We start from the raw sequence: 12,155 nt of genomic DNA on the forward strand, positions 1-12,155 counted from the left end.
CAAAAATTATTTGGAAGAGAAGAATTTTACCAAAAAACCAGCCATGCAGAACTCCATTTTACAAGAAACTTAAAAGACGTAACCGACAGAATCGTTCTCAGAATCTAAGAACTTTTTAAAACAGCAGAAATTTTGTTTTCAATATAGAATTATAGACCACAGCTCTAAAATTCGAGTGTTTGTTTCAATTCCTAACATCTACTTGTCTGCGGCCGATGTTAATTTACCAAAAAAGCTTCAACACTTCAATTATTCAAAAATATAGTAAAAATTCCTATGACGAGCGGAACGTTATAAAATTTAACTTGCTTGGAAGGACTAATAGTTTCATGAGGCTCTAATTTTTTGCAGACGTTTTGTTTTTAATTTTTTCTGCAAAAAATCGAAAACTTTTTTAAAGAATCCAAAAACAGTGTTGACGAAACTTGTTGAAGTTCAGTAAGCTTTTCGTCGAATTGAGCTGATTTCTAACAAATAAATTACTAAAGTCATGTGTAAACTAGAACGATTTCCTCTGAGAATGCTTTCAAACCTCAGCAAATTTTTGCTCTCACTAATTTTGTTATCGAACCAGCATCATATTAAACTAAACTATTTATTCATACTGTCTTTAGATCCACACTTTCTCTTATCCACTCTTCATAAAGGTATACTCGAATTGAATTATTAATAATTACACAGTTAAAACTTTCTGTCCGCGTTTTATTTGACCTATTTACTAATTCTTGCGCTTCATTTTCTGTTGAAATACCATACAAACAGAACCCTTTTTTCTCTTTATCCCGATTTTGTTCATCAATTTCATGCAGTAATGGGGCTGCTCGATCTAAATTACACACTTCCAAGTTGCTATACCCAACAGTCCAAATTTTCTCATCTTTACAGTTCAGATGGAGTTCTCTGTTTTCGATTGTTCGCACAAACCGGAACATTTTTGGCTCGTCTGTTTCGGATGCCCCGGTTGATAATGTGATAAGAGTTGTTCCAATTTTGGGCTTATGTTTGCATATGGGCAGTGTTGATGTGGTATTTGAAGTTGGGTGTCTGTCCAATTCCAGAAGAACTAACTTCTCACTATTGGCTTGGGCCCTGAAAAACTGATGTTGAAAAAAGCTGTAAAAGCGGAAAAAGCGGTTCTTAGTGGTTTTATATATCTGCTTGGAAACTTGAATTTTTTCCGTTGTTCAAGCCCCCCCCCCTTCCGTACGTTGTGTTCCACACGTGTCATTTCATAGTAAATCAACATGTGAAAACATGTGCGTCTGGGAAATGCAAACAATATCCATAACCTAAGCTGGGGGGGGGGGGGGGCAGAAACCGAAAAGATACAAAAAACTGAAAAAAGATAAACATTTTTAACGTGATGGAAGATTAATATATCGATGGTCGTAAATGGTTACGATTTTTTTAAAAATTTAAGTTTGATTTAAACAAAAAATTGTCTCATAAACAATTTTTCATTGTCATATCTGTGTAGTTCAAGCTGTACGAGCTATTTGCATGACTGAAAATTTTTGTTTTTTATTGAATATCTAAAATAAAAATAATTGCTCAAAAATTTTTGCCGGTAGCAGAAATTGAGCATCAAAGACTTCCTGACTGGAAAAAACTGAATTCATTTTCCCAGAAACTTTTCAGTCGTTCTGCATCTGCTTACCATTCAACTGTCAATCATCAAAAACCTTTATTTGTGCACTGAAAGCCGTTATGAAACAATTAACATGACCTACTAACGTCAGGTGAATTGCACTCAAACGACCGCCGAGCGGTTGGCTTCGCCAGTGAGGCTCGCTTTAGTTTGATTCGACGCTGTAACTTTTATTAGTTTTCTATCTTTGTTAGTAAATAAATGAAATAAAACAACTGATATTTAAAAAATTTACAAGATGTTGACAAATTTAAAAGAAAAGCTTCCAGGTTTCGCAGAGAAATTGTTCAAAACTATTTTATGTCTCTGGAGCTATGTCAAGTAAATCATCTGCAAGACTTGAAAAGCTTCGTTATTCAGTAATGTTTTGAAAACAAAAGCAATTTTTAAGAAAATCTTAATAAAATTGCAGATAATAAAATCTTCGAAACCATTTCATTGTCTCCAGACACTATCCAGTATCCCTATTTAAAGTTTTGCAAAAAAAATGCTACAATTCGTGGTCTTGACATCTTGAAAAGCATTCCATTACATTTAGAAACTATACAGTAACCTATTGTCAAACCCTAGAGGAGGTTCTTTGGCTGTTGAGGCTGGACAAACCTAAAAACCGACAAGAATTTCCAAAAAAATTGAAAAAAATTTAAGCTTTATCAAAAAATTTTGTCATATTTGGCTGATGGGGAGGGAGGAGGTGGGCAACAGTGGGGTGGGGATGCAACACCGCTTTGGGTTGGGGCAAGCAATAGTGGGCGGGGTGTCAACAGGGGGGTGTCTTCGACCTCTAAGAAGAGCCCTTCACAACTTAAGTTTGAGACATCTTTAAATGTAAATAAAAAAGTTAAGGTGTAAAAGAGAATAGGGGTACAAATCATAAAAACCTTAAAATAAAAAAGAAGTAAGATGCAATCATTTCAGCTTATTCAGTAAAGTCGATGTCGCGTGGCAATGCGCTCGATGCAATAATTAGTTACCCGGGTCGAGGTGTTACCGTCATTCAACGCAAAATAATGTAAGATAAGCGGTGAATGCGGAAATTTTTGTAAGATAAGCGGTGAATGCGGCGAAATTACATAAATCAGGCGGTGAATGCGGTGAAAAAAAACCTTTATCGCCTCGTAGCGTTGAAATTAGATAAATTCACCGCTCAATTCACCGACCTTACATAAATTCACCGCTTAGAAAAAATTGTTAAAAATGTGAGCGATCGGCAAATAATGCGGCGAAATTAATGGGGAGTAAGGGAGCAATTGTTAGATTTACCTTCCCACTAAAACTACCCCTTAATCTTACATCTTTTTACACTTTTTCCTAAGCGGTGAATTTATGTAATTTCACCACTAGATTAAGCGGTGAACTTACAAAAAGTCACCACATTTCATCGCTAACATATGCAATTTCACCGCTAAAAATCGCAAATCTTACAAAAATTTACCGCGCTTGTTTTACAGAAAGTAGAGTGAATTTGACTTATATTCAGTACAAAAATACTAAAAGTTAGTGAGAGATGGCGCAGTGGAAGAAGAAGTTGATGACACGCCGGAGGTAAGAGGTTCGCACACAAGGGGATAGAGCGCGAATCAGCGATAGGAGTCTGATAAGTGCCCTACCTACAGTCTGATCAGAAAGAATGAGATATTGTGTTCATAATGAGATAAATCATTTATGGGGAAGTATATTCCTATCATTTATGATACAAAAACAACAAACTAACTTTTTGACAAATTGCTCTCAATTGATTGGCTAGCTTAAATTTAGAAGGTCCAAGCTTCACTCAGGAGTGAGCCCAAACCAATCAAATTACAGTTTTTATCAAAAATTTGGGTCTTTCTCATTGTACCCACCCCCCCCCCCCACCCACGGAATAGGCAATGAGAATGGAAGAACAAAACACAAACTAATGGTTTCCTAATGCTCCATAAGGTTCTGCAGCTGACTGGTGCATAGTTTAACTGGGGGTCAAAAACCAAAAAAATCTTCCAAAATTCGCAATTTTTTGCACCCACAATTCGCATAATATGCACCCACTAAGCTGGGGAGGGGGCACAAACGGAAATTATCCCGTTTTCTCATCTCCAAACATTTAGCTTCCTTTGCTTTTGAAAAGCAAGCCAAGGACAAAACAGATTCCAAGCGCAGAGGTTCAAAACATTGAAATGAATGCAAGGCAATTACATAATGATAATGGGATCTTTTCCATTTTGCATACTTCCCCCCCCCGCTTAGTGGATGCATATTATTTGCACCTGCCATGTAATGACACGTGCTCTGTAACAGGGGGATGCACAACGTACGGGGGGGGGGGGGGGCATAAGCCAAAACGATCCTGATGATGTTTAAAAGAAAGTTCTAACCTCCATCTGACTGAGTTGCATACATATACTGAAACTCTAAAGTAAGTTAGCAGCCCCTAGTAGAGCGAAGTAAAATTTCAATTTTTGAAGTAAAATTTCAAAAATACTCCAACTCAAAAATTACATTTCGAAAACAGCTTTCGCTCCTCTTGCCTGCCAACCAGGATGAAACGCAGCGTTCACTTGATCTAAAGGAGATCAATTGTGTAACAAAACATCTTCGAAATTTTATAGCAAAATTGAGTGAAATTGCGTAAGAAAATAAACTATTACGTCGTAGAACTAGGGGTGCTAAACTACTTTTGATGTGAAGTATATGTTTTCAGATTTATTCAAAGTTTGCACTTGTGTTAAACACTAGAGAAAAAAAGTGAAAAATTAGTGATCTTGCGACAACTTTCTTTCTATTTAACAATTTGAACTGGGTTCATCAACTGTCATACGGGTTTCTCCGCAAAAAAAGGCTTTGATCTGCAGTTCATAGAATAATGAGAACGCTAGTGTGGTGGAACTGTGGTATGATTTTTTTTTGAAATGAGATTTTAAGTTGGAGTAATATTGTCTGAAAAAATACATAAATAATGCCTCATTTAATGAATGTACAGAATGTGTACTGTAATATTACATTGTACTTAAGCCTACTTGAGACGCAGCCTCATCAATCAATTTGCAATAAAAGTGCTTCTCTTATGTTAGCAGTTGAATCTTAGCGGCCCGAGGGACTTAGTGCCCCGACACGAGGGCGGTTCCACCCGAGTGCTGGGCACAAGGCCCGAGGAGGGCTAAGATTCTTGTGCTAACTTATTTAGAGAAGCAAAGGGTACAAATGGGTTTAAACTTTGATTGATTGAATTGAATTTATTGATTGAATTTATTGATTTTTTCTGCTCCAATTTCAGGTTTAAGGTTTTGACGGGAAATATCAAAAGTATTAGTGAGTTCGGCCTCACCGCCAAAATTTATTTTTCCTTACTGCGAGCGGGACGCTAAGTTAGGGCCGTTATGTAGGGCCGCTAAACTAGGACCGCAAAACTTAGCATTCCACTTTTGCACGTGCTAATGTCTAATTGCACGTGCCCCCAAGTTTTAGAGAACAAAAAATTTGTACCCTGGATTCTCTAATTGCTTCAGACTACCTGTCCGGACACTCATAAAAGTGTGATCTCTAGAAACTGTTTTTTCGTAAACCTCTAAGCAGTTCGTTTGGACAAAGCTGCCCAACTAGACAATTTTTTTTTCTTGCAAGTACATGAACAAAGTTTATGAAACACAGTATTGATACCAGAATATCTTTTTTGTCATAAAATTTAAGGACTGGCAGCTCATAATCAAATAAAATAGTGAAAACTCCAGCAATTTTTCGTGAGTTCAAAATTTTAATTAGTCTAAATGTGAACAATGTAATGAAAAACATTGAGTTTTTGCCATAAAGTGATCATTATTCGAAATACATTTATAATTAGTTTTTGATTGGAGAAAAACATCCAGAATAGTACACTGATTGCCTACTATATCTCAAAACTACAAATTCTTTTCTTATATTCGCATACGAGAGGCCACTACTTCAAAAGGAAACGACATTAAATGGAAAGTTCCCTGCCCGCTTATTTAAATAGAGAACCAAGATAGATTCTTAAATTTGCCTTTTAGGCTTGAAGTCTCTTTAAATGCTCATGTAAAATTTACAAGTTATAGGAATGTAACCTCCTATATAAATATTTAAAGATCTGTTTTTTACAGGATTTTTACTGGACAGAAACTTCAGGAGCACGGCAAAAACCAAAACAAAAGCACAGTGGATTGGCAATTTCACTTTTAAATCTCGCTCACCAGCAATCATTATTCAAATTTTTAACCCAAACAAAGTCACCAAGCTTTGATATGAAGTTGTTCTATCCTTTTTCTATTTTTCTCAGGATACTCCCTTTAGAGGACGGGAAAGTCTTTTAGAGTATCAGTAGATCTATGTACTTAAGTAGTGCATTATTAGAGTTCATATAAATCATTTGCATAGCTGCACTAAACAATGCGACTTTTTTGTAGCCCTTGAACAAACAAATTGAGCAAAGCTGTCAAATAAATTTGCCCAATCACTCAGCAATACAGTACTACTGTCTAATAACAGAGGGGAAATCAAATTTGACACTAAAAGCTCTCATGTATTTAAATTAAGCACGTTGGACCCAATTTCTGTGGCTAATAAAAAGCATTATAAGAAGTGAGCTTATAACACACACGTTCACGTTTAAAAATGACGAAAATCTGCAATGCCAAAATTTGGAATGCCAGAAGTTGCAACTTAGCCAGAAGTTAACTTCCGTTGATTTTTATCGTTTTGAAACGTGCGCCCTTCGTGTTTGAAGCATGTTCTTGTGACTCTGCAGAAGTCACGTTAGAAATCTGACCTAATATCACAAGCCGCTTCGTGGTTCTCGATAAAAGTCAGAAATTTTTAGCGGAGGTACTTCTTCTGCATGCTTCGGTTCATATTTTTTTTTAACCTAACTTCACACTTCATAAGCCTGCATACTGGGACTTGCGGATCAGTACCTCAAAGTGTGATATGAAAGCCATCAGCAAGTACTCCACTTTGTGTAGGAACATCTTTGGGAGTGAGGTTTTGATAAAAAAACTGATTTTTCTCTAAGAGTTGCTTATGGTTGTAAATCCCATTTTTTCGATAACATTTCTTCCGGTTCTATATCTGATTTTCAAACGTTTTGAGCTCACATCAAGCCTTCCTGACACAATTTGCTTCCAAATTCCCACAACGGTTCTTGTCAAAATGAGTCAGTTATGTGCACTTCTCAATGAAGCACGAACTACTGCAGATGAAACATCACAAAAAGAACAAAACTTCATTCAAGTTAGAAACAAACAAAACCAATACTGAACCATTCAAAATATTTATAACAACGATTAATCTAAGACAAACACATGTCCATTTTGACTATTCGATGAAAAACAAATTCCATCGACTCAAAATTCATTGCTTCAGAGAACTTCCAAACAACAATGACTCCTTCATTCAACCCGAAGATCAAAATTCGAGACAAAGTCTTACGAACATTCAAATCTACAATTTTTCCAAACGCTACTGTTAAATCAAGAAACATTTTGCCAAAAGCCAAGCCTAAACCAAGTTTTGTAATTGTAAATGTTCATCACAGCATTCATGAAAACGAAGTGAAGGAGGCACTTCTCAACAACAATGCAAAGGATGTTATCAAGGTGCATCGGGTTTCAAGCAGGGCCAGAGGAAAACCAACGAAGTTGATTTGCGTGATAACTGACTGTTCAAAGCATGTAACAGCCGCAGCCAACTATTGCATTTAAATAGGTTGAGTAGTTTGAGTATTTTTTTTGAGTAGTTCATTGCAAACCAAGTAAAGAACCATGTCAAATTTTTGGTCATTCGTCAAGCAATTGTGAAGGTGAATTTAGATTTCTACGATGTGCAAGTAAACACACTGTAAAAACTTGAAAAGAATCAAAAGAACAGGCAAAATTGACAAACTGTCGTGGTTCACTCGCAACTGTGCATAGAGGCTGTCCCACATATCAAAACGCCATTTGCGAGGCAAATAAACAAACAGGACATGAAATTATCAAAGGCCATTTCAAAGAAACATACTCAAAACAATCAGTCAATAAACACTACAAAATTTACAGTCCTTGTTAATGAAGTTCTCAGTAAAATAAGAAGCAGTTTCTATGCAATGTCCTTTAGCGATACAATCAGCATCGTAAGAATCAGTGCCTCCAGTGTGCCTTAAAAATGGAAGGACAATAGATTCCCGATGACATCCGGAAAACAAACCTGATGGAAATTATTAACAAAAGAAACATGAGTCAGTCTAGCAGGCAACAAAACCTTCAACATAGAGAATTTTAAAGTTTTACAACGAGACTGCCATGGCTAACCAAACAGAATTCTTGATTTTGTTTTGTTTCCGCCGAAACAAAAATGACTTTATATGTTTAAATGATGTAAAGAAATGACGTTTTGTGCAAGAAAAAAAATTATTTCAACAGAAACAAAAGCAAGCTTTCTTCTGCGTCTCCTCTTATGGCGAAGAAGGAAATAGGTGTTAAGGAAGTGAGATCAATTATATTTAAAAACAGAAATGGAGATTGAAATTGGAAACACCAATCTTTGGAATTTTATGGATAATCAAAGTTTCCATTTCACCCTTCAAAGACACAACTTTAAATGATTCAATTCTCCTCATCAAGAGCTTGACAGTACCGACAACACAAAGAACGGAGAAAATTGTTGGAAAGAGTTGATGACGGAATTTTCAAACTACTGAACAACGATATTTCAACCTATCAATCAAATCATCATGAGAGCCAAAGCCTGCTTGGATTACATTGGTGCGGCCTTTCCGTCCTCAAATACTTTGTGCAATTTTTAAGTAACGCAAGAACTTGGCAGCCACCATTCAGCAATGTTTACATCAAATAAGCTGAAACTTCAAACAGAGTTGGTTTTGAAAGCAACAGTTAAATTCATGAAGTTTAAGAAGCGTGCAACAGTCAATTACAAAAATTCCTGATTGTACCCACCACAGTATTAAAAAAAATTATTTGAACTTAGTAAACCCTAGCCTCATTGAATTACTTCGCAAATCAATAGAAAAAAATTTGTAACTGAAGCGGTCCATGAAATTAGTCGAGATATAATCAACCCGATCAGGCAAACGAAAAAGATAAGGAGCCAACTAAAAGGCGCAGAAGATAATGCTTTTTATGTCTGAGAGGGGAATTAATCATATCATAACGGGAAATCATAAGTGCAGTAAAACATTGAAGTGAAAGAAAAACACAAAACTAATTGACGCAGCAGAATATGCAAGACATATTGGGTTCTGGAGAGCAGTTAAAACCATCACCAGCAATAAACAACAGCCAGGCAGATTAGATTTACAAAAAACCTCGGATGACAAAATTGCTGTAACTGACCCAGAAAAGCATGAAGTTTTCGAAAGTCTACTGAGTAAGAAAATGAAAGAATAACAAAAAAAAATGATGAGATGAAGGAGCATTTTCTTGAGACAGAACAAAACACAAAACTTCTATTGTAAACCGATCCAAACAAAAAACTGAAGACAGTTTCCTAAAAGTTGAAGAACTAACAAAAAATGAAGCATACAAGATTATCATGTCCCGGAACAGACAAAATGGGCTAACAACTACTAAAAAAGCTATCAAAGAACATTAAAGTTTCCATAAGCATGTTTCTTTTATGCTCAATCAAAACTCTTATTCTTACCAATTTCATTTCAAAAGTCTGTGAAACTTATTAAAAAACTTTACCTAGACCACTGTGATGCAACCAAAGTCTTTGAACGACAAGAGAACGCATACAGGGCAAACAGTTGCACAGCTGATTACCTCAATGTTTTCACTCAGCATGTAAGTGAAGCATTCCAGTGATCACAAATGTTGAGAATTGCTTGCCTCGACATAGAAAAATGTTTTTGAGACGGTTTGCAGAACAGTTTTGCTTGACAAACTTCACAAAATTGGAATACAGAAGAATGAGCAAATTCTTTCTTCTAATAAAGAAACGTTTTTGTGAAAATCAAGGAACACAAGCAGCAAGAAGTTCTCGCCATCAGCTGGTGTCTTTTTACGATTCAAACAATTTGAATTGTATTGAAGCGCTGTCTTTTTGCAATTCAAACAATTTACAATTCAAACAATCTGAATTGTATTGGGGCGCTGTCTTATTACAATTCAAACAATTTGAATTGTATTGAAGGGCTGTCTTTTTATAATTCAAACAATCTGAATTGTATTGAAGCGCTGTCTTTTCACAATTCAAACAATTTACAATTCAAACAATCTGAATTGTAATGGGGCGCTGTCTTATTACAATTCAAACAATTTGAATTGTATTGAAGCGCTTTCTTTTTACAATTCAAACAATTTACTATTCAAACAATTTGAATTGTTTTGAAGCGCTGTCTTTTTTACAATTCAAACAATTTGAATTATATTGGGGCGCTGTCTTTTTACAATTCAAATAATCTGATTTGTATTGAAGCGCTGTCTTATTACAGTTCAAACAATCTGAAATGTATTGAAACGCTGTCTTTTTACAATTCAAACAATTTACAATTCAAACAATTTGAATTGTTTTGAAGCGCTGTCTCTTTTACAATTCAAACAATTTGAATTATATTGGGGCGCTGTCTTTTTACAATTCAAACAATCTGAATTGTACTGAAGCGCTGTCTTTTTACAATTCAAACAATTTACAATTCAAACAATCTGAATTGTATTGGGGCGCTGTCTCATTACAACTCAAACAATTTGAATTGTATTGGGGGGCTGTCTTTTTACAATTCAATTAATTTGAATTGTATTGAAGCGCTCTCTTTTTACAATTCAAACAATCTGAATTGTATTGAAGCGCTGTCTTTTTACAATTCAAACAATTTATAATTCAAACAATCTGAATTGTATTGGGGCGCTGTCTTATTACAGTTCATACAAATTGAAATGTATTGAAGCGCTGTCTTTTTATAATTCAAACAATCTGAATTGTATTGAAGCGCTGTCTTTTTATAATTCAAACAATTTACAATTCAAACAATCTGAATTGTAATGGGGCGCTGTCTATTTACAATTCAAACAATCTGAATTTTACTGAAGCGCTGTCTTTTTACAATTCAAACAATTTACAATTCAAACAATCTGAATTGTATTGGGGCGCTGTCTCATTACAACTCAAACAATTTGAATTGTATTGGGGGGCTGTCTTTTTACAATTCAATTAATTTGAATTGTATTGAAGCGCTCTCTTTTTACAATTCAAACAATCTGAATTGTATTGAAGCGCTGTCTTTTTACAATTCAAACAATCTGAATTGTATTGGGGCGCTGTCTTATTACAGTTCAAACAAATCGAAATGTATTGAAGCGCTGTCTTTTTATAATTCAAACAATCTGAATTGTATTGAAGCGCTGTCTTTTTATAATTCAAATAATTTACAATTCAAACAATCTGAATTGTAATGGGGCACTGTCTTATTACAATTCAAACAATTTGAATTGTATTGAAGCGCTGTCTTTTTATAGTTCAAACAATTTGAGTTCTATTGAGGCGTTGTCTTTTTACAATTCAAACAATGTGAATTGTATTGAAGCGCTGTCTTATTACAATTCAAACAGTCTGAAATGTATTGAAGCGCTGTTTTTTTACAATTCAAACAATTTACAATCCAAACAATTTGAATTGTTTTGAAGCGCTGTCTTTTTTACAATTCAAACAAATTGAATTGTATTGGGGCGCTGTCTTTTTACAATTCAAACAATCTGAATTGTTTTGAAGCGCTGTCTTTTTACAATTCAAACAATCTGAATTGTATTGGAGCGCTATCTTATTACAATTCAAACAATTTGAATTATATTGAAGCGCTGTCTTTTTACAATTCAAACAATCTGAATTGTATTGGGGCGCTGTCTTATTACAATTCAATTAATTTGAATTGTATTGGGGCGTTGTCTTTTTACAATTCAAACAACCTGAATTGTATTGGGGCGCTGTCTTATTACAATTCAAACAATTTGAATTGTATTAAAGCGTTGTCTTTTTACAATTCAAACAATCTGAATTGTCTTGGGACGCTGTCTTATTACAATTCAAACAACTTGAGTGGTCTTGGGGCGCTGTCTTATAACAATTCAAACAAATTGAATTGTATTCAGGCGCTGTCTTTTTACATTTCAAACAATCTGAATTGTATTGAAGCGCTGTCTTTTTACAATTGAAACAATTTGAATTGTATTGGGGCGCTGTCTTATTACAATTAAAATAATTTGAAGGGTATTGAAGCACTGATTTTTTACATTTCAAACAGTTTGAATTGTATTGGGGCGCTGTCTTTTTACAATTCAAACAATTTGAATTGTATTGAAGCGCTGTCTTTCTACAATTCAAACAATTTGAACTGTTTTGGGGCGCTGTGTTATTACAATTCAAGCAATCTGAATTGTTTTGCGGCGCTGTCTTTTTACAATTCAAACAATTTGACTTGTATTGAAGCGCTGTCTTTCTACAATTCAAAAAATTTGAACCGTTTTGGGGCGCTGTCTTATTACAATTCAAACAATCTGAATTGTATTGGGGCGCTGTCTTTTTA

General features: G+C 35.0%; 1 long non-coding RNA gene across 1 annotated transcript; it reads right to left on the reverse strand.

Moving 5' to 3' along the window:
• Positions 1-517: 517 nt before the first annotated feature.
• On the reverse strand, positions 518-4,662 carry LOC142355512 (uncharacterized). The gene is made up of 3 exons (XR_012761254.1): positions 4,577-4,662; positions 4,003-4,108; positions 518-1,089 (listed from the first exon to the last, which is right to left on the reverse strand). It is a non-coding gene; the product is annotated as an uncharacterized LOC142355512 (long non-coding RNA).
• Between the last annotated feature and the right edge of the window lie 7,493 nt (positions 4,663-12,155).

Source organism: Convolutriloba macropyga, unplaced genomic scaffold (assembly GCF_964194025.1).
Source record: "Convolutriloba macropyga unplaced genomic scaffold, txConMacr16.3 SCAFFOLD_2930, whole genome shotgun sequence".
Taxonomy (NCBI): Eukaryota; Metazoa; Xenacoelomorpha; order Acoela; family Convolutidae; genus Convolutriloba; species Convolutriloba macropyga.